This window comes from Barbus barbus, assembly GCF_936440315.1.
Source record: "Barbus barbus genome assembly, chromosome: 31".
In the NCBI taxonomy this organism is placed as follows: domain Eukaryota; kingdom Metazoa; phylum Chordata; class Actinopteri; order Cypriniformes; family Cyprinidae; genus Barbus; species Barbus barbus.
Genome location: NC_136759.1, coordinates 28,794,815 through 28,819,125, shown reverse-complemented (window position 1 = coordinate 28,819,125; position 24,311 = coordinate 28,794,815).

Here is a 24,311-nt window from a genome sequence, read left to right as displayed (position 1 = left end):
TGCATTAATTAGATCAACCGGAACTGGGAACATTCCCCATAACACACAATGCACTCGTTACATCGTAAGAAGAATGGCATCTATGCTAATATTTGTCTGTTTCTTTCTTATTCTATTTCTCAGTCCGTGGCCGGATCAGATGGTGGAGTGGAGATGATGTCTCCCTGATCGTCGGCGGAGGCCGGGACACCTGGATGAGATCTGGGGACCTCGACTTAAATACAATAAAACTAAAAATATAATAAAATACCTAACTACATAATACTATTATTGTTAGAAATTGCAACAATACAAAATAGAAATATAATACATTTATAAATTTTAAATTTTAATTAAAACAACAAGTAAACAATAAATAAACAATCTCCTGGCCAGAGGAGAACTGGCCCCCCAACTGAGCCTGGTTTCTCCCATGTTTTTTTTTCTCCTTTGTGTCACAGAGGGAGTTTTGGTTCCTTGCCGCTGATGCCTCTGGCTTGCTCAGTTGGGGACACTTAATTTCTAGTGATTATCATCAATTTGATTTCGAACCATCCATCCAAATACCATCGAATGTGAGCATTTGCCCACTCAAGTCAGTTACGATGATGAACTGCAGTCAGGTTGAGACCCCGATGAGGACAACGAGCATGCAGATGAGCTTCCCTGAGACGGTTTCTGACAGTTTGTGCAGAAATTCTTTGGTTATGCATACCTATTGTTGCAGCAGCTGTCCTGGTGACTGGTCTGAGACGATCTTGGAGGTAAAGATGCTGGATGTGGAGGTCCTGGACTGGTGTGGTTACACGTGGTCTGCGGTTGTGAGGCCGGTTGGATGTACTGCCAAATTCTCTGAAACGCCTTTGGAGACGGTTTATGGTAGAGAAATGAACATTCAATTCACGGGCAACAGCTCTGGTGGACATTCCTGCAGTCAGCATGCCAATTGCACGCTCCCTCAAAACTTAAGACATCTGTGGCATTGTGCTGTGTGATAAAACTGCACATTTTAGAGTGGCCTTTTATTGTGGCCAGCCTAAGGCACACCTGTGCAATAATCATGCTGTCTAATCAGCATCTTGATATGCCACACCTGTGAGGGGGGTGGATTATCTCGGCAAAGGAGAAGTGCTCACTAACACAGATTTAGACAGATTTGTGAACAATATTTGAGAGGAATAGGCCTTTTGTGAGACCGGTAACTGAGGCAAAGCCAGCAGAGCAGAGCACCCAGGCAGAGCAGAGTACCAGAGTGAAACCGACACAGCAGGAAACCAGAGTGGAGCCGGCAGAGCAGGAAGCCAGGGTGGAGCCAGTGGAGCAGGAAGCCAGAGCAGGGCAGAAGAACACCACGGCGGAACATACGGAGCAGAGGACCCCCACGGTGGAGCAGACGGAACAGGGAGAGCAGAAGACCACCACAACAGAGCAGAGACCCCTGGTAGTGACTGGGACCTAGGGAAAACTGAGACACAAGTAACGGAGAGAGCATTTACAGTCTCAAGGACCGAGGCAGGGAACACAAATAGTTAATCAATATTTTCCCTGATGACAACTGAGCGGGCAGATAGTTCATAATCTGACTCATTGACTGGAACTGGACAGGAAGACAATTCAAAATCTGGCTCATTGACCGAAACTGGACAGACAGACAGTTCATAAACAGGTTCACAGATTGAAACTGGACAAGCAGACAATTCAAAATCAGATTCTTTGGTTGAAACAGAACAGACATATAGTTCAAAATTAGAGCATACCAGAGGATACCACTGACACCTCTGGAGGTTCTGCAGTGGTTGCCACCACCTTTGGAGGTTCTACAGTAGTAACCTCAGGACACAGAGAGTGTTCAGTAAAGGTCTCTTTGACTGCGACATCACAGGCTGAGAGTGCATTGTTAGGCGCCACCACCATACAAGGAGTTGAAGCAAGCACCACCACTTCGGGAGGTTCTGCAGCATGTGCCGCCAATTCTGGAGAAACTGCAGCGGGCACGGTCGCCTCGGGAAACACAGCATTGTGCGCCACTACTGCAGCATCAGCCACCACTTCTAAATATACCATAGTGGACTCCGCCACCGCTGGAGATTCTGAGGTGATGTATGCATCCCAAACACACCAAAAAGTGATCCCCATCATGGGAAGCACTTCAGAAAGGGTAATCTGTTCAGCAACAGAGGGACTCGAAAGGATAGGTGCTGGTTTAGGTATACCAGCTGGTCGTACTGACACCAGCAGTGGATCCTCCACACTGGATGCCAGTCTGGAGTTCTGAAGAACTGACCTCGAAGATCTGGGTGCAACAGACAGGGAGTAACAGGACTCTGGATGAACAGCTGTGACGGAACAAGACTCTGGACGATCATCTGCGATGTGACGAGACTCCGGACAATCAGCTGAGACGATCAGCGCGTTCTTCCTCCATGACACCCACAGTAAACAAAGAGCCAACAGTCAACAAAACATAACCCATAAACTGAGCGAGTGATGAACGCGGACTCTTGCGTCTAAACTCAGATCGTAGAGGTTGATTAATATCATCACAAAAAAATCTCTATCAGAAGATAGTCCGGTAGATCAGAATAGTTCGCAATGGATATAAATTCTCAAATATGATTCTCTAACAATCGTGGGCCTTGTTTAAGTGCTAATAATATTCTTGCTGCGTCCATACATGACCAATGTCCACTTGAACAGCTGTTGGATCCTTGTGTGGCCGAGTATTCTGTAATGGAGCCGATAAGACGTGAGGCGAGCGGATTCAAGTGCAAGCTTTTATTATTAAACATAGTCAAAACACAGGCAGGGTCAAACGACAGCAAACGGGTATGGCACAGGCAAGACACAAGAGTAATCTTGGGGCAAGCGTGGATCTTCGATCGGCGAACAATATCCAGAGGGCTTGAAAAGAGGGGTAATCTGATAAGGTGAGCAATAGTCCAGGCAGGAGCAAACGGAGTTCAAAACAACCAGTCTAAAGAGAGATTCAAGGTAGGCTATAAACTTCAGGGCAGGCAGAGATTAGACAAGAAACGAGATACACAGGCTAGGATAAAGATGCGTATGAATTGGGCAATAATCTAGATTAACTCAGAAAACACGGAAGGGCTCCGTAATGCAGCTATCATTCGGAGAGCGATAAACACTAGACAATACTCGGCAGTTTGAGAACGATCTGAGTGGGTATAATATAGTGTGCGTGATTGATGGCAGATGAGTCCAATCAGTGCAATGGAACATGAGAAATGTAGTCTAGGGTGATATGCAACAGTCTGTGTGGTGTGAGAGTCATTATAGTAGAAGAGCGACCTCTGGTGGCAATCTGACAGAAGACCACGATCACGAAAAACACGTTCGTATGATACGTGCACCAAAGTCAATTTTTTGCGTATAAATACCACGAGTTTTAATTTTTTATTTGGTGTACTGTTTATACGCATTTTCATGAGACCGAGCTCCATCAATGGAGAAATGAGCTACAGCGAAAAGTAGAAATGCTTTTATGACTTTATGTTCTATTAAGTACTGCAGGTACAGGTTTACCAAAGGTGCTTTTGCGCCGGAGGAACCTTTTCATAGTTCCTAGAATTATTGTTGGATGTTCATGCTTTTTGGCATGTTTGCACCGCAGGAAATAGGAATGGTTTTAATTCTAGGAACTCCATTTGGGCGAACTAAATTAGCACCTACTTCAGAGCCAGGTCTAAATCAGTCCTATAGGAACTACCAGTGGTGTAAGTGTATGATGATTGGCTAAACGCATACAAAACACCAGCTACTGTATTTCTGAAGGAAACCAAATGTCTTCAGAAAATTTTTTGATGTCATTTTCATTCCATCTTCCATCTTTTCCTTCCAAACTTGGCAGTTTCAGAGTTCCTGCTGCTGGTCCAAATACAACCAGGAAAACGACCCAAGCGGGAAATTGGTTCCCTAGGAACCACCATGCTTGCACCATGTTACTAGAACTATGCAATGCGAAAGAACCTAATAACAGGAGTTGTGCAGGACTATGTTCTGTCATCATTAACTTTGATGTTATTCCAAACCCATAAGACTTTTGTTAATCTTTGAAACACCAATGAACATATTTTAATAAACCTGAGAGATTTCTGTCCCTCTAGTAAAAGTAACCCATATGACACTGTCAGTTTAATCCAAGTTTTCTGAAAAGACGTAATCGCTTTATATGATTCACGGATTTAATATAGGCTTTAATTCAGGCTTTAATTCAAATATATACACTATCAACACATACATTGAGCTATTCAAAAATGGTAAGCAAAGCTCAGACACATTTTCTAGACATGAGTTTTTATCATATAAATTGACCATTTTCCTCTTCAAAAGGGTTGAATTAACTTGCTAGATTCATATGGATTACTTTTACCATGTCTTTGTGAACTTTTTATCATGGGTGTAAAGGTACACGTATTCATAAATAACCGTTTCGGTGCGGGTCTTTCTGTTGGGTACACATGTACCAAATGAATACTGTATTTTTTTTTTCTTTTCAGGAAATTCAAATAATAAATGCCGTTTTGACAGTCTTTGATGTGGCATGACAGATCGCTATATAAACGCCTTGGAGAGCCGCTTTTGGGACGGTTCAGAAACGTTCTGGTATAAACCTAACACAAACATTGACTAGAGCAATCAGCTCCGGTTCCCGTGTCGCAGACTTGTGCAGTGTAAATGGCAGAGCGGAGTGCGAGTGAATGTGATCATTCTCTTCTCTATACTACTAGTTTTAACGCAAATAAACTTGACTGAACATCTCATGCCTCATGTAATTGGTCAATCAGTGTTTAAACCATTGAAAGACATCAACAAAACAGCATGGAAATAAAATGTCATGTAGCATTTCATTTAACTTAGAAAGTCATCAGTGTCCAAGTCAAGTCAAGTCACCTTTATTTATATAGCGCTTTTAACAATACAGATTGTGTCAAAGCAGCTTTACAGTATCAAATAGGAAAATAGTGTGTAAAAAAGTAAAAGGTAATGAAAAAAGACAATAGTAAACACTCAATTCTCAGTTAAAGGCAGTCCATCATTGAATTCAGTGATGTCATCAACCAGCTCAGTTCAGTTCTAATAGTATTTGTGCAATCAAGTTGACAATGTCGCTGGAAATTAAGTGTCCCCAACTAAGCAAGACAGAGGCGACAGCAACAAAACTCCATCGGTGACAGAAAGGAGAATAAAATCTTGACAGAAACCAGGCTCAGTCAGGGGGCCAGTTCTCCTCTGGCCAGACGAACCAGCAGTTTGTGCAGAGAACTCATCTGGTTCCTGAGGTCTTGTCCCGATGGCCGTCTAGGAGACAGGGTCTTCACTGGGGATCAGTCTCTGGGGCTCATCTAGTTGTCCTGGTCTCCGCTGACATTCAGGGCTGTAGAGGTCATCTCTAGGTGCTGATCCACCATCTGATCTGGATACGGACTGGATCGGGTGATTGCAGTGACCATCTGATCAGGATACGGACTGGATCTGTTGGCTACAGTGACCTCAGAATAAGAGTAGATGACATTCTTCTTACGATGCAACAAGTACATTGTGGGTTATGGGAAGTATTCCCGGTTCCGGTTGATCTAATTAATGCAATCCTCTAACTGATTTGAATAATAGAAATGTGTTGGTATATTATGTGTAAGGCAGGTTAAAGAGATTAGGTTTTAATCTAGATTTAAACTGACAGAGTGTGCCTGCCTCCCGAACAGTGTTAGGTAGATTATTCCAGAGTTTGGGCGCTAAATAAGAAAAGGATCTGCTGGCCGCAGTTGATTTTGATATTCTAGGTATTATGAAATGGCCAGAGTTTTGAGAACGCAGCAGACGTGGAGGACTATAATGCAATAAGAGCTCGCTCAAGTACTGAGGTGCTAAACCATTCAGGGCTTTATAAGTAATTAGCAAGATTTTAAAATCTATACAAAGTTTAATAGGGAGCCAGTGCTGTGTTGACAGAGCCGAGCTAATATGGTCATACTTCCTGGTTCTAGTAAGAACTCTAGTTTCTGCATTTTGGACCAGCTGGAGTTTGTTTATTAAGAGTGCAGAACAACCACTCAATAAAGCATTGCAATAATTTAGCCTTGAGGTCATTCAAGATTCAAGATTTTTATTCGTCACATACACAATTATACAGAGTATAACCAGCAGTGAAATGTAGGTCAGGTCCACTCCAAGGACAGTGCAACTGTATAGAATACAAATATTAAGAAAAAGAAAAGTAGAAAAAAATAAAAGAACAAAATAAAAAGATAAAAAAATATAAATAAAAACGTGCAGGTCAGTATGTTGTTGACATAAATAGTAATATAACAGGAATGTGCAAAAAAAAGTTGTACAGGGTATTTAAATGGCAGCAATATGAGGTAGAGAAAAATTATGAATAGCTTATTGATATATTGATATTAACATGGAGTCAAGTGATGTTATGACACAGAGTTAGAGTTTAGGAGCCTGATGGCCTGGGGGAAGAAGCTCCTCCTAAGTCTCTCAGTTTTTGCCATCAGGCTACGGAAGCGCTTACCAGATGGAAGCAAAGTGAATAGACAGTTACCAGGGTGATTAGAGTCCTTGATTTTGACAGCTCTATTTTGCAGCGTTTGAGGTAGATGTCTTGCAGAGAGGGGAGAACAGACCCTGAGATGCGCTCAGCTAAGCGCACAACTCTCTGTAGAGCTTTGCAGTCCTGATTTGAGCTGTTTCCATACCACACTGAGATGCACTGAGTCAATACACTTTCTATGGTCCCTGAATAGAAAGTTTTCAGGATAGCTGGTGAGACCCTGAATTTCCTCAGCTGTCGCAGATGGTACAGTCTTTGCCTGGCTTTCTTAACCTGTGTTTGGATGTATGTAGTCCAAGTCAGGTTCTCGGAGATGTTTACACCGAGGTACTTGAAGCTACTCACCCTCTCCACAGGGGTCCCACTGATCATAAGAGGAGTGTAGGGCCGCTGCTGTCTCTTCCTAAAGTCCATGATCAGCTCTTTAGTTTTGCTCACATTCAGAGAGAGACGGTTGTCCTGGCACCATGATGTGAGTCTCTCTACCTCATCCAAGTATGCGGTCTCATCATTGTTGGAGATGAGGCCCAGAACCACAGGTCATGAATGCATGAATTAATGTTTCTTCATTTGACATTGAGAGCATAGGTCGCAATTTAGATATATTTTTGAGATGGAAAATGCTGTTTTACATATGCTAGAAACGTGGCTTTCGAAGGAGAGATTAGTATCAAATAGCACGCATCAAGAATTGACAGAGCAGACATCAAGTTTTAGACAATGTTCTAGGTTATTACATGTGGAGGTTTTAGGTCCGATAATTAACGCCTTTATCGTCATTCAGTTTTTTATATCGACTATGAATTCCATTAGTTTTTCAAATTGGTATGTTTCGTCGGGCCGCAAAGAAATATAGAGCTGAGTATCATCAGCATAACAGTGAAAGCTAACACCATGATCCCTAATGATATCTCCTAAGGGTAACATGTAAAGCATAAAAAGTAACGGCCCTAGTTCTGAGTCTTGAGGTACTCCACTTGTGCTGCACTTGTGATCGATATGATACCTCTTCATTCACTGCTATGAATTGATGGCGGTCAGATAAGTACGATTTGAGGCATGCTAATGCACTTCCACTAGTGCCAACAAAGTTTTCTTGTGTATTCAAAAGAATGCTGTGGTTGAACGTGTCGAATGCAGCGCTAAGATCCAGTAGCACTAATAAAGCAACTATCAGATGATAAGAGCAGGTCATTTGTAACTCTAATGAGAGCAGTCTCAGTACTATGATACGGTCTAAATCTTGACTGGAAAACCTCACAGATACCATTTTAGTGAATTGTTGGCCTTCTGGAAAGTATGTTCATTTACAGTATATGTACTCAATACTTGGTAGGGGCTCCTTTTGCTTTAATTACTGCATCAATGCGGCGTGGCATGGAGTTGATCAGTTTGTGGCACTGCTGAGGTGGTATGGAAGCCCAGGTTGCTTTGATAGCGGCCTTCAGGTCATCTGCATTGTTGGGTCTGGTGTCTCTCATCTTCCTCTTGACAATACCCCAGAGATTCTCTATGGGGTTCAGGTCAGGCGAGTTTGCTGGCCAATCAAGCACAGTAACACCATGGCCATTGAACCAGCTTTTGGTACCTTTGGCAGTGTGGGCAGGTGCCAAGTCCTGCTGGAAAATGAAATCAGCATCTCCATAAAGCTTGTCAGCAGAAGGAAGCATGAAGTGCTCTAAAATTTCCTGGTAGATGGCTGCATTAACTGTGGACCTCAGAAAACACAGTGGACCAACACCCAGCAGATGACATGGCAGCCCAAATCATCACTGACTGTGGAAACTTCACACTGGACGTCAAGCAACATGGATTCTGTGCCTCTCCACTCTTCCTCCAGACTCTGGGACCTTGATTTCCAAATGAAATGCAAAATTTACTTTCATCTGAAAAGAGGACTTTGGACCGCTGAGCAACAGTCCAGATCTTTTTCTCCACAGCCCAGGTAAGACGCTTCTGACGTTGTATCTGGTTCAGAAGTGGCTTGGTTGCCCTTTCCCTGAAGACGTCTGAGCGTGGAGACTCTTGATGCACTGACTCCAGCTTCAGTCCACTCCTTGTGAAGCTCTCACAAGTGTTTGAATCAGCTTTGCTTGACAGTATTCTCAAGCTTGCGGTCATCCCTGTTGCTTGTGCACCTTTTCCTACCCAAATTCTTCCTTCCAATCTGCTTTGATACAGTGCTCTGTAAACAGCCACACCTTTCAGTAATGACCCTCTGTGACTTACTCTCTTTGTGGAGGGCATCAATGTTCATCTTCTGGATTATTGCCAAGTCAGCAGTCTTCTCCATTATTGTGGTTTCAAAGAACAAGAGATACCCGGAATTTATACTGTAGAAGAGATGGTCATTAATTGAAACTCAAATGTAAATATTCTAATATTTTGAGATACTGATTTTTGACTTTCATCAGCTATAAGCTCTAATCATCAAAATTAAAACAAAAAAACTTTTGAAATGTTTTACTTTACATGAAATGAATCTAAAATATATGAAAGTTTCACTTTTTTTTAAAATAACTTACAAGAAAAAATGACCTTTTTCACCACATTCTAATTTATTGAGATGCACCTGTACTCATTACATTTTACTAAACCGTTTACTCTTAATTATTTAATACATGTTTAAATTAATCTGTTATGAAACATTCTATGACAGCCAGTGTGTAATTGAATATATTTTAGCAAATAGCCTAGAAATTTTATTAGTTATAAGTTAATTTAAAAACTGCATTGTGCAATTTACATGTTTGCCTTTTTTTTTTTAAGTTGTATGTTGATCATCTATGTATTGATTTTTATCACTAAAAAACTGAATGTATTTAAAGAAAGAGCAACTTGATCAGTAAATCACTGTTTATTAAAAAAAAAAAGTCTAGTTTTTCCCTCTGCTGTACCAAAATCATACTGAACCATGACATTAAAAGCGAGGTATGTATTGAACCATCATATTTGTGTACCGTTACACCCCTACTTTTTATGCATCAAAGTTTTGGTGGAATGGACTTTTAATAGAGGGACAGAAATCTCTCTGAGGTTTTATCAATCTTTTAATTTGTATTTCAGCTAAAAAGAAAGGTTTTATGGGTTTGGAATGACATGAGGGTAAGTAAATGATTTTTACTGTGTTCATTTTTGAATTAAATAAATGTTTTGCTCATCCTCAAGCTGACCCTCAAGCAGAAAACGGGTGAAACAATGAATTCCTTTGTCTTTCGACCAAGCTGGTGACTTCAGCTACAGATACGAATAAACATAACACAATGTGATGTCATTTAAAATGCATTCTGGGTAGCAGTTCCACTAAGCCTCTCTCTCACTAACAGTGGTACAAAAAGACAAATCCCTGACATGTCAGCCATTGAGTTTATTGAGAAAAAAAAAAGAATTATGTTTTTAATCATTCCTCTGAAGCGCAGAGCTGTGTAATACCTAGCCAGCCTATTGTCTGATTGTTGGAGCAGATTTATGTTATGTCAGGCACCACGTCAAATCCTGCACAAACTACACAAAGACACAGTTCCACTTCACATAGTTTCAAGGTTAGGGTGTGACATCTGACAGTATTTGGTCACATTAACTACATTGCAAGTGTGTTTTTCAGAGCTGAAACATGGCCAAGACAAACTTTTATGATGGGCAGAGAAAAGTAAAGTCAACTTTTTTACAATATTATATTTCTGGTACATCAGAATATATGACAAACTGTGGCAGTTCAGGAGAAAACTTTCTGTTCTGAGCAGACTTCCTGTGCAAATGGCTTTAGAAAAAAGGAGAAACTTTGATGTCCATGACAGGTTAGAAATATGATTGTGTTTAATGAGACTTAAAATGAAATTTATATTAAAACTGTATCTTGTCTAAGAAATTAACAAATGCATCCAGAAAAATAAATGACTGTTCTTATTTATCTGTATAATAAGACTATGTGATTATGCACACAGAAATGATTTGCAGCTGGGAAATCTTTTGAGAGCTGGTTTACAGTCAATGAGGCTCTTATTTAGTGGCTTGTTTGGTGTACTGTCCAAGATAGATGACGTCAACCATTAATAGCTTTGTTTTGAGGACAGTGAATTTTAATTTTGCAGACATCTGTCTTACCTTCTGTGCTCTGTGAAAGTTCTGATGAAAGAGCAGTATGCCGTCATAGTCGGGAATGAATGGGAATATATACACATGAGGTAATATTTAATCTGTTAGGACAAATACATTGCCATTACAGTATGTAGGCTACAATATATTATGTACAATACACTTTTATAACACTGGGTAGGAACTCATTTGACTCCAGAAAACCTTAAATTCTTATTGGCGAGGATTCAGAAAGGTGCTAGAGACTCTCAGATTTTAGACCACATCTGAATTCAAGACTTTCTCCAAGAACCAGGCCCATTCCAATAAAAGACCCCCTAACACTAGATTGAGACCAAGACCTGTCAAGAATCAGGCACTCAATTTTAATTAAGGTTATTCCCAGAAGAAAACAAAAGGCATTGTTTTACCTTTCCAAATGTTTCTTCTAGACAGAAATAAGGCTACATGAACATCAAATGGAGACTCAAGTCTCTACCTTCTCAAATTTTACTCCTCTAACTCCCTCACATTTGTCTTTTCTTCTAGGTTCTTCTAAGTGCATCACCCTTTGCAACTTTGAGATAAATGTCTCAATAAGAAATCATACATTTCTTAATATTACCATATAATATTGAATGATAATCAGGTGTGGCAGTGCAAAATACTTTGGGCCACAATATCTTTTCAGTTTACTTTAATTTTCACTTTGCGTGATTGGGGTGGGGTGTGTCAATTAACGGCGGAAGGAAGGAGGATATAAGGAAGTGAGTCTTACCAAAGAGTATTGCATCATCAGTAAGGTTTGCAGTGTGAGAGTGAGTACCGTGCAAAGTGGAAAGACGGCCGCTTCTGGAATTGTTGCCTTCTGCGAACGATATCTGGTGCATCGCGGAGTCCCACTTGACATTTTAAGCGTTGCGCTTCAGGATCATCTGGTTTTAGTAAGGCTGTTCTGAAGACAAGTCTCGGCTGCTTATTCACCTGTCCTGGTGTGTGATGACAACTCAATACACTCTCCAGCTTCCCTCATGACTGTGAACTTGGTCAGTATCTCTACGCCGCCATTACACACACTCATTCACTTACAACACATGCACGCACTCGCATAACATTCATTCCCGCACATTCAGTGTGTTCTTTTTTGTTTTCCATGATTGTTCAGTGGTTATTGTTGCTTTAAGATTGGGGTTTGATGTTATTCTTTAATTATGAAATGAACAAAATGCTTATTTAATATTTCTGTTTTCTCTTTTTTTTCTTTTCTCCTATGGACAATTTATGAATGATTGTGGACGTGAATCTGCCATGTTGGAAACGTGAAATAGTGTGACGCAATTACTACACAGATTTCACACTTGAATTGACCCAAAGTGCTGAACTGTGCTTATTTTTTTATTTTCTTGTTCCTTATTTTTCAAACAAGTTTTTTTTTTTCCATGGACATTGTGGAATAAATCTTCCCTTTGTGAAACAGTTTTCCTCTGACAATTTTAAAGAGCGCAGACGTTGTTGCAAATTCTGACTGAATAGCAACTCAAAGTGCTATGTTATAGATTGTTGCCCTGGTGCTGAGCAGTTACATGCAGCTGTCTTTCTTTCGTAAACAAACATTAGCTACATTGTTGTACAGGTTATCATAGAAATGACCAATGATGTTCTACTCCAACTTGTCTTGTCTCTGGCGCAGGACAATGAAACCCTACAGCGTCGCGACATCTGTCACATTTTTTTCTTTTCGTGCAACACTTGGACTATGTAACATCTGGACTATGAATTACCCTTAAGTTTGGTGTACAAAAACATGACTAGAGCCAGAGGTGCGGTCAGTGTTAGTTGAAAGTATTTACGGTCTTAAGAGCTGCTGTTGACATAAATCTTTCCGACATTGATGATCTTCCCTTTTTGCTCCAAGATATTCATGTCCTGGTAGCTTTGGAGGGGTAATATGACGTCATCAGGCAACGTGATCTCTTTTGTGCTTGATCGAGAGATATTTGCCACAGTTCTCTCCAGCATAGTCAGCCTGTCCTTAATCTCCTCTAGTGTACTGACTAAATGTCTATCAATACCTGAAAAGGAAGAAAGCAATTAAAACTGAGCACAGAGACTGTTTTACCAGAGTAATAAGCCTACTATAAACTCACAATAGGGGTCTAAAAAACAGTGTGCCCCTAGAGCCCTGTATTATACAGAATTGTGGCTATGTTCAGACTGCAGGCCAAAGTGACCTAAATCAGATCAGCCCAATTCACATGGAATCCTCTCTTTTCCAGTTTGGATTTGGGACACTTTTATATGTGGTCTAATTTCGTTACAGGTGGGATTTTTTTTTTTTTTAAATGCAAAATTCGGAATTCATGTGACCCTAACGCCACTCCAAAGTGATCATCGTCACAATTTATTTGCTAACGGGAACCAAGAATTGCAAGCAGCTACTTTTGGATACAGCTTGGTTAGCTTGGAGGGCTGACAGTTCTTTTGCAAATGTAGCCTTTTTTGTTGCTTTAAGGATAACATTCCTTGCTTGGTCAATTTCATCTGGAGTACGAGGTAAGTCCCATCTGTGCCAACCTTTGCATTTGCTGTTTTGGTTCATGTGCTTGAAGGATTTTGCCATGTGAACTAGAAATGCTACTCATTTTACTAGGGAGGTGAAGGAAGAGAAGCATTGGAATCGGTTAGAGGTAAGCTCTGGTTCTTCCAGGTTAGTAGCACAAGTTTGTACTTGTGGCTGGATTTCCGAGTCATTTTCAGGTTCAATTAGCTCAAACGTCTCAGTTATTTGTGTTTTTTCTGCACGTGGCTGACGCAGGAAGGAGGGGCCGGTGAACCAAGAAGTCTGAGCCAGACAGGATGCAGGTATAGATCGCGATGCATGACCTTCAGGGGTTTCTTCCTTACATACGTAGTGCCACTGCTCAGGTCTCGAGGACTGATGGATGCGTTGGACTCTATTGTGAACATACACATAGATACATACAACGATTGTTTTGAATCGTTATAAATGTAGCCGAGCACCACTTTGCTGTCGGTAAAGAACTTTGTCATTTAACTCAAGATCTAGCTCATCCTCAATGAGATCTGCCATCTCTACTGCTAAAACAGCAGCACACAGCTCAAGCCTTGGGATTGTAGGTTTGGACAGGGGTGCCAGTTTTGCCTTGCCCATAACAAATCCTACTTCGACTTGCCCATCTTTCTGAAGTGCTTTCAGATACGCCACAGCACCTATGGCCTTAGTCGATGCATCTGTATGCATTGCTTCAATTAGCGAGTTTGTTGTGTATGTACGTGGAACATGAAGCTGTTCTAGGTCTTGGAGAGAATCTCTCCAGGCTTCCCATTTGCTTAGTTTGTCCTCAGGGAGGAATGTGTCCCAGTCTGACTGTTCAGAGGTAAGTTCTCTGAGTAGAGCTCTTCCCTGGATCGTGACAGGTGCCAATAGACTCAGAGGATCAAAAACACTATTGACAGTGTAGAGGACTCCCTAACGGGTAAATGGTTTGGTAATGGTCGATGCGGAGTAGGTGAATGTGTCAGTCGTGATCTCCCATAGCAGACCTAAACTCCTTTGTGTGGGTGAAGTTTCTCCACTCAGATCTAAGTCCTTGATTACTGGAGCACAATCTTCTATTGGAAAATCTTCCATGACTGTCAGCAGGAGATGGCCAATTGCCGAAGATTTGGACCTTCATTCGACACTCAATAATAAACGTTGATTGGTCCATTGACCTGCTGCCTGACCTTGTGTGCCTTAATCACATTTCTTCCGAATAGTAAAAGTATTTCTGCTTCTGGCTCTAGTTCTGGAATGTGCTTGGCAATGTGTCGGAAATTAGGCTGGTAAAGAACTGCACTTGGCGTTGGAATCTCAGAGCGATTGTTCATGATCTCATGACACTCAATGAGTGGTGGAAGAGAGATGAGAACCTTTCCATCCAGGGACTCAATCTGGAATCCTTCTGCTTTCTTGCCAGATGTTTCTATGATGCCAGAGCAAGTTCTGAGATGATATGAGAATTGTTCGCTCTCCACATTGAACAGCTCGAAGAATTCAGGTCTGGCTAATGAACGATTGTTCTGGTTGTCTAGAATTACATAGGCTTTGATGGTCATGTCCTTGGAACCCTTTGGGTACAGCTTTACGAGGCAGATTTTTGAGCATGAGCGGTCCCACTGACTTGGACCACAAACTTCTGTACAGCTTGTATTGACAACAGCCATATTAGAATGATCTTCTCCCTCCCCACCATCCTCTTGTGATGGTGAAGGAGCCTTGACTACTTGTGGTGATGGACCAGGGTGCATGGCCGCATCATGATAGTTGCTACCACATTCAGAGCATTTCACGGAAGACTTCCATTCCTTGGCGAGGTGAGAAACTGAAGAACAGCATTTGAAACACATTCCTTTCTCCTTGAGGAAGGCCTTTCTGTTGTTGAGGAGTTTGTTTCTGAATGTTCTGCATTTTTTCAAGGAATGCAGTTTATTGTGTAATGGACAGATTTTGTTAGGGTCATCACTGGCTTCACACACATCTGTTTTGTGAACTGAGATGTGTTTGGTTTGGAAACTCTTCACGATGGGTCTGTCTGGTTTCGCAGTTGTTGTAGCACTGCTTTGATGCATAAAGCTAGGATAATTTCACTTCTTTGCTTCACAGCACACAAAGTTACAGAAATACTCAAAGGGAGGGAAGCGACTGTAATTTTCTTCTTTGTACTATGACCCAGAAGTCACCCACTTGTCCTGAAGCCCATATGGAAGTTTTTCTGCAATTGGTGCAATTCCACATGAAGTGTCAAGGTACGACAGACCTGTGAGATAAACTTCTCAACCTTTTAAAAGATCTTCTTTAGAACCTTGGATTTCCATAAGAAAATCCCAGAGTTCACGTAATTTGGTGTGGTGTTTAGCTTTAAACCTAGGAAAACTGTCCAATTGCCGAAGCAGTGACTTTTCGATGATTTTGTAGCGTTTGGTAAGTCTTCACAACATTTATAACTAAGAATGCATGAGTATTTTAATTTATGTTTCATATTTAACCTGATTTGTATGAATGAACTTGATAGTAAAGGCAATAGAACGACCTAGGTTACGTATGTAACCCAGGTTCCCTGAAGGGAACGAGAGCTGCGTCAAAACGCATATGGGAACGCCATCAGCGTAACCGACGCTCTGAATATTGTCTACAACAAGTCCAATAGAAGGGCGAGGAGTCACGGGCGGGGTGACGTCACGGCCAGGAGGTATATAAGCACGTGAGGCAGAGCCCGCGTCAGCTTCATGTCATGAAGCAAGCTCTGGCAGGGATGCCGGAAGTATGGCTTCGAGACGCAGCTCTCGTTCCCTTCAGGGAACCTGGGTTACATACGTAACCTAGGTCGTTCCCTTCCAGGAACGTCGAGCTGCGTCAAAACGCATATGGGAACGCTATACCAACGCCGCCAGACTGACAAGTCCCTGCCTGATGTCAGGCCAAGAGGACAGAAGAGCCTGTAGTGGCTCGGATGTCGAGGTCGTAACCTGGCGAAGTCAGGGGCGTGGACTACCCAGCAGCGTCGTAGTTGCCCTGATCGGTACATCTGTCCAGAAAGGCCTTGAAGGCCGCCATACCTCTGGTTGAGTGCACTCTGACTCCCACGGATGGGCAAGCCCAGAGGCCTCGTAAGCAAAATTGACAGCATCCACCATCACTTACTAAGAGTGGGCTACCAAGCCCTACCCTCTTAGGCGGACCAAGGCCCTCGAGCAGTTGGTCCGACTTCCTCCACAGAGCAGCTCTGTGGATGTACGTGCCCAGTGCTCACACTGGACACATACGGTTGTGCTACTCCTGGCCGAAGGGAGGAGGACAGAGGCCTGGAGTACGACCGGCTGTGGTATGACCGTCAGAACCTTCGGTACGTACCCCATTTTTCAGGGGTAGAGAAAGACTTTCGCCGAACCGGGCACACAGTCAACATCGAAGGGGCCGCAGACAGGGCCTGAAGGTGATCACCCTCCTCAGAGAATGATGCTAACCAGAAGACGGTCTTGGAGGTGAGGAGTCTATCTGTTATCTCCTCGACATGCTCAAAGGTGTTCACACCGAGCCTCAGAACCGCAGCCAGATCCCATGTGGGGACGTGATCGTACAGGAGGCCTCAGCCTCCGCGCACCGGAGGAAACATGTAACTAGGGGGTATCTGCCCACTGGCTGGCCACCGATAAGGGCGTGGTATGACAAATAACTGCCACGTAGACCTTAGTAGTGGAGTGGGTTAACCCTGCGGAGAATCAGGCCTGCAGGAACTCCAGAACTGCACTAACTGGGCAGTTGACTGGGTCAAGCTGGCGGTCTCCGCACTTCAACGTACAGTTTCCTCGTGGAGGGAGCTCTGGATTAAAGGAGGGTCTCGACAACCTAGTCGATAGACCGGAAGCTATGAGTTGCGCCTGCTCAGAGGCCAAACCCACAGCTTCCATAGCTCCGGGCGAGGGTGCACATAGGTGCCCCCGGCCTGTGAGAGGAGATCTCTCCTGATCAGTACCGGCCACGGAGTGCCGTCAAGGAGAGAAATCAGGTCCGAGAACCAAACTCGGCCCGGCCAGAACGGTGCTACTAACAGTAGACTGACCGCGTCCTGGCGCACTCTCGCCAGAACTCCCGGGAGCAGAGCGATCGGGGAGGGAAGGCGTACAGACGGGGCATCGGCCGTGTCTGTACCATAGTATCCAGTCCCAGAGGAGCTGGAGGAACTAAAGAAAACCAGAGGGGACATTACGCTGACTCTGGAGTCGCGAACAGGTCTACCCGTGCCTGGCCCAACCTTCGAAATCTGCTTCACCCCTCGAGGTGAAGCATCCATTCCCCGGGCCTCAGCCCCTGTCTCGACAGAACGTCTGCTCCTACATTGAGATGTAAGAGACCACTGCCGTGCTGTCGGTGCGGACCAGCACGTGGTGATCTCTCAGGTCCGGGAGGAAGTGCTTGAACGCACGGAACACAGCTAGGATCTCTAGCTGGTTGATATGCCACGTCAAGTGGCGACCACTCCACAGACCGCGGGCAGGGTGGCCACTCATGACCGCACCCCAACTGGTGAGGGAGACGTCCGTCACTAAGGAAACACGGCGACAAGGAGCTCCCGGCACCAGGCCCTAGGACAAGAACCAAGGTTTCCTCCATGAGTCTAAGGCACGGTTTCTCCATACAATGGCGTGATCCTTGACAATGCGAAGCGAGTCTCCCCTCAGGGAGACCCCCTTGGTCTTGAGCCACCACTGTAGGGGCCTCATGTACAGCAGGCCAGAGGGAATCACACTGGACGCAGCTGCCATGAACCCAAGCTGTCTCTGCTTAACAGTGAATGGCTGGCCTTCTCGCACTCTCTCGACTGCAGCGAGGATCGACTCGATCCGAGCAGGGGATAACCGCGCCTGCGTCGTGGTCGAATCCCACACCACGCCTAGATAAGTGGTTCTCTGAACTGGAGAAAGCACACTCTTCTTGGCGTTTAGTCTTAACCCCAGATCTTTCATGTGGGCGAGAACGACATCTCGATGCCGAACCGCCAACCGCTCTGATTGAGCGAGAATCAACCAATCGTCGATAAAATTGAGTATGCGGATGCCCTGCAGTCGCAACGGGACCAGTGCCGCATCCACACACTTGGTGAAGTGCGGGGTGAGAGTGCTAGGCCGAAGGGAAGAACCCGATACTGACACGCTTTGCCCCCAAAAGCGAACCTCAGGAACTCCCTGTGAGAGGGAAAGATGGGTACATGGGACAAACGTCCTAGAGGTCTGTCGTGACAAATCAGCCCTTGGACCCGATTTGGAACACGATCTGCCTAACTGTGAGCATCTTGAACTTCAGCTTTCTGGCTGAGAGGTTCCGAAACTCAAAAACCAGTATGGGCCTCAGCCCCCCATCCTTCCTTGGAACAATGAAGTATCGGCTGTAGAAGCCGGCGCGAGTCTCGTGAGGAGGAACCACTCGATGGCTTCCTTCCTTACTAAATTCTCGACTTCTTGTTCCAGAACCAGAGCCTGCTCGGGGCGGACCGTAGTCACGCAAACCCCGTTGAACGGCGGAGGTGGCCCATCGAACTGGATGGAATAACCATGCTCTACCGTCCGCAGGACCCAAAGAGACACATCTGGCAGCCGCTGCCAAGCCGCTAGATGATCTACTAAGGGAATCAGTCTCTCGAGACTGACCTCTGGTGTCAGAGATATGGCCAGACCACTGTCTTGCTGCGGCTCTCCGGAGGAAGACGCGGTCTCTGGCACTTGAGGCGAGTTTCTCAGACCCGCAGTCACAACCGGCGGGGGACTCTGAGAACAGCACTCGCTGGGACCTACTGTGCCCTGGAACTGCAGGGTTGACAGACAGATCCCCGGAGGACACCGAGGGGAGACGGTCACCGTGTGCCGCGGTGTAAGCCGCTCCACCCCAGTAGGGGTCGTCCTCCGCAATTCTGGGGCTCGCCCATCAGGACCTCTGAACGAACCAGACCCTGCCAGGCAGGACCCAAAGAGACGCATTCGGCAGCTCACTGCCCAATGATCTACTAAGGGAATCAGGCTCTCGAAACTGACCTCTGGTGTCAGAGAAATGGCCAGACCACTGTCTTGCTGCGGAAGTCCGGAGGAAGACGCGGTCTCTGGCGCTTGAGGCGAGTTTCTCAGGCCCACAGTCACTACCGGCGGGGAATTCCGAGAAAAACACTCGCTGGGACCTGCTGTGCCCTGGAGCTGCAGGGTTGACAGACAAATCCCCGGAGAGCACCGAGGGGAGACGGTCACCGTGTGCCGCGGTGCAAGCCGCTCCACCCCAGTAGGGGTCGCTCTCCGCGGTCCTGGGGCTCACCCGTCAGGACCTGCTGCGCGAGGAGCTGGTATGCGGAGGAGGCTGCGCCCGCCCAGCAGCCGCCTGAATTTCGAGAGCGCGCATACCATCTGCCCTCAAAGATTCCACCCGCGATCTCAACACCTCGGTGGAGATCGGGGGAAACTGAAGGGTCTTGTGGCTCCTCACACTGGGGCGAGAGAGGCGGCGAAACCTCGTCAACGCTCGTCACATCACCTTTTCCTCGGAGGACGCAGCGTCAAGCCCTCGTCTCGGGGGGAAGAGTACCGCTTCCGAACCGCGAGACGGGGCGCCAGATCTGGTGGATACGGGAGAAGATAGTTTCTTTTCTCTTCTCTTCTAAATGCCTTCTACGAGCCCAACGAGCGCAGCCGCCGCTCTTCCTCGGCAGAGTGGGGCTGGCTTTATTTGTGCTTGTGCAACACTGGAGTTTACAACGCTCATACCGTCTTTCTCATCCACCTCCTCGGTAGGAAGACAAGCGGGGCGTCGAGCCCTCTCTCTGGGGGAAGAGAACCGCTTCCGAGCACAGAGAGCGGGCGCTGGATTTGTTTTGATCCATTTGCGAGCCGCGCGAGCGCAGCCACCGCTCTATCTTTCTTTTGCACAAAAGCGGGGCCGACAGCGCGTGGAGAGCTCGCTTTCCTTCTATATAAATTGGGGCGACAGAGGCGGCGAAACCTCATCAACGCTCGTCACGTCAACCTCCTCGGAGGAAGACAGACGAAGCGTTGAGCCCTCGTCTCGGGGGGAAGAGACCGCTTCCGAACCGCGAGACGGGGCGCCAGATCTGACGGATACGGGAGGAGATAGGGACATTCCCGTCTCACTATCATTCGCCAAATCAGCCTGTGAGTCCCACGAGCGCAGCCGCCTCTCTGCCTAGGCAAAAGCGGGGCCAGCACCACGCGGGGAGCTCACAAAGACTCTCTTCTCGAAGAGAGCCCTCCGAGTGCGGAGTGTGCGCAGCGAGAGCCGCTCACAATGCGGGCAGTCAGCTCCCTCGAGAGCCGCTGCCTCGCGCTCCGCACTCAGGTAGACCACGGACAGATCATGTGTGTCCCCGCTCATAATGCTTTTTTTTCATAACGCAGGCAGTGGACTAGCACACAATCTGAAACGCGATCTAGGATCGCCCCCTGTTTTGGTCTTGGCTTTAGGGATGTCTAATTTCTTTTCAGGACATACAACACTAAATAAGACTCACAAAACAGATATGGACTGACAACACACAGAGCGCTTGCTGAATGACAAAAAGCTGATGCGGGCTCTGCCTCACGTGCTTATATACCTCCTGGCCGTGACGTCACCCCGCCCGTGACGCCTCGCCCTTCTATTGGACTTGTTGTAGACGATATTCAGAGCGTCGGTTACGCTGATGGCGTTCCCATATGCGTTTTGACGCAGCTCGACGTTCCTGGAAGGGAACAACACTTACTTTCTTGACTGCTGACTGCGATCTAATTCTTCAGGTTCACTGGGTAAAATTAAATTTGTTTCTGTCATTTTGGCTTTACTAAACTTAAACTAAACGTATATCTTGCCTTTTCATAATCCACTATAAGAAACAAAATAAGTGTGTCAATAGGTCTTGCATCTATTCACTTTTTTACACAAAAAAAAAATCTACCTGCTGTGCCCAAAATACTGATTTCATGCGCTTTCCATGTCTCTCCAGGAACTTCATGCATCAACAAAGCTGCCTTGTGTTTGCCAGGGTCAGTATAAGGTGGCCACAGAGTCGTGGAGGAGTCCTTGTTTAACCATTTGCTGCTCACAATCCCTACTGAGTAATCTGGGAACTCCACAATTTTGTACAGAGCCATCTATTTATCCTTTAAAGGGCAAGAAATCACTGAAAATGAATACATTTACATATACAAAAAAGAGAAAGAAAGAAAGAAAGAAAGAAAGAAAGAAAGAAAGAAAGAAAGAAACCTCAGTAGCTATGGAGGAAAGGCCTGGCTGCCCATTCTGTTTCTGTGGGGATCAAAACATATTTTCTCATTATATCTGACAAGTAGTTTATTTGGTCAGCAATGTCTTTTGAATCTAGAAGACTGGAGTAAAGGGAATCTAGCTTTGAAAACCTCTTGAACATTATGTACTTTGTATTGGTCTTTTCATCAGATAGTATGTTCTATACCAGTCCCAAATTCCCTTGAACCATCATACAGTTGTCCCCAGCAGTTGTAGCAACGCAGAACTGTTGAGAGATTGCCTTTTTATACAGGGTGTAGTGAGGCAGGTTAGGTATTGATGGATCACATGAATGTTTCATTTTCAGCAAAGGTGTTTTTTTTTTTTTATGTAATGAAGGTCCTTTCACGTGTAATTTGGTTAAATATTTGTTTAAGAACAAAATGTGGTTTCCGGCTAGCTTTTTTCAATTTCCTCACAAAGATTTTGAGTCACAACACAAAGCCACTGAAGAGAAATTGTTATACCGCATAGACAGAGAATGCACCAGAGTAAGAAAATATGTAGAGTTGCTAATTCAAGATCTTAGTCAGTCTGTACTAGATTGTTTAAAAAGAAGGGACCAACAACTTGATCAGAGAATGCGATCTCTCCATCTGTCAGCATCCACTCCAGTTCATCCCATGAATACAAATACTGTTCGCACATCACTGAGAGATCAAACCTACAGTCTTCAGTCTAATACTCTCCCAGTCATGGACAATTCATCTATAAATCCGTATATCCCTCCTCTGAGTTTCCTAGTTTCAGTAACAGTCCAGAAGAAGATCCTATCCTTTTCATTGAGCGATGTGAGGAGTATTTTGCTGTTCGACCATTGAAGGATGGTGAGATTTTGTCTTCTTTAACGGCTGTACTTAAAAGTACTGCTAAAGATTGGTGGATGGCTGAGAGGAGGAATGTCTATGATTGGAAACAGTTCAAAGATTTATTCCTGCACTCATTTCTGAGTGATGATTATGAAGAGGTAGCCGTGAGGGAGCTAATGGAGAGAAGACAAGGTACAAGAGAAAGCTTCAGAGACTTCGCTTTTCACTACCGAGCTCTCTGTTTGAGATGGAAGAAGGGGATGTCAGAGAGTGAGATCGTACAAGCTATCTTGCGCAACTGCAACCCACGGCTTGCTAGCTTGCTACGTGGAAATATTAGAGACGTAGGAGAACTCGTAAGAGTGGGTACATAGATAGAATGAGACATTGGTGAGTCCAAGAAATACTGGACCCAAGTGAATGTGGATGAGCAGAAGAAAAAGAATACTTCAGCTAATGATCCACAATGCAGAGCAGCCATTGCTAGCACAAGAATCGTTCAAACTTGCCAAAATGCTGTGCAACACCACATTACAAATCTTATTATTCCAATAACCCTGCAAGACACAGATTTAACCGCTATGGTGGATACTGGCAGTACTTTGTCAATAATTCAAAGGTCATGTTGGGAACAATTAAGCAGAAGAGAAACGTACCTACCAAGTGGAGGACAAGCTTTCCTTCTGGCCAACGGGCAACGACAAACTGCTGTCGGAAAAGTCGTGTGGAAGAGTAAAGGGCAGGGTTGTCTAGTTGTACTGACATTGTATATAATGAATTATATTGACCTAAGAGTACCCATCATCCTTGGCATGGATTTTCTGTTGAAATCTGGAATGATTTTGGATTTTAATGAGGCTCAGTATTCTTTCCCCCCCCCCTAGAGGATGCTGAAGCACCACTCACCTTTCCATTCCTTCATCAGGACATTCATTCTTCTGTGCACTTTTACCTTGCCCTACCTCTAACGTCCTGCAGTGATGAAGTTTTCCAGTCTATACACCAGCTAACAGAACAAGCAGACACTGACACGCAGACACAGCAAGAACTGGAAAATCTAATGTTAAGCTGGCCCACTGTTTGCAATCAGGAAATAGGACATACTGATTTGGTTGCACATCGTATTATCACCACAGATGAACGTCCTGTTAGAAAGAAAGCATACAAGATTTCCATCGAAAAACAGAGTTTTGTTGAAAGTCAAAGCAAAGAGCTGCTAGAAAAGAAAATCATTCGACCATCTATCTCTCCGTAGGCAGCACCAGTGGTGGTGGTACAGAAGAAAGATGGTGGTTCCAGACTCTGTGTTGACTATCGTGGGGTGAATACCAAAACGTACCTTGATGCTTATCCTATGCCACAAATACAGGACATCTTAGAGTCATTACATGGTACTGTTTTCACTACACTTGACTTAAGGAGTGGCTATTGGCAACTGGAAATGGAGGAAGAAAGCATTCAAAAAACAGCCTTTACCACACCTTCAGGGCTATATGAATTCCTGCGTCTTCCCTTTGAGTTGAAAAATGCAGCAGCATCCTTCCAGAGACTCATGGAACATGTACTGCGGGAGTTGAAAGGTAAATGTTGTATGGTTTACGTCGATGATGTCGTGGTCTTCTCCAAGAATAAGTAAGAACATCTTAAACCTCTACACCAGGTTTTCAGTTGTTTCCACAAAGCAGGTCTCACTCTCAACCTCAAAAAGTGTAATTTCATTCAGAAATCTCTCATGTTCCTAGGCCATGTTGTTTCAAGCGAAGGGATCAAAACTGACCCTGCAAAGGTGTCAGCAGTTAGTTCGTTTCCCATCCCACAGTCTCTCAAAGATGTCCAAAGGTTCTTGGGCTTAGCTGGTTGGTACCATCGGTTCATTCCCAAATTCTCAGAAAAGGCTGCCACACTTCACGCATTGAAAAAGAAAAACTCAACATGGACTTGGACAGAGCAGTGCCAACAAGCATTTGACCTTATCAAACTAGACTTAACACAAGCTCCCGTTCTAATGTCTCCAGATTTCAGTCAAACATTC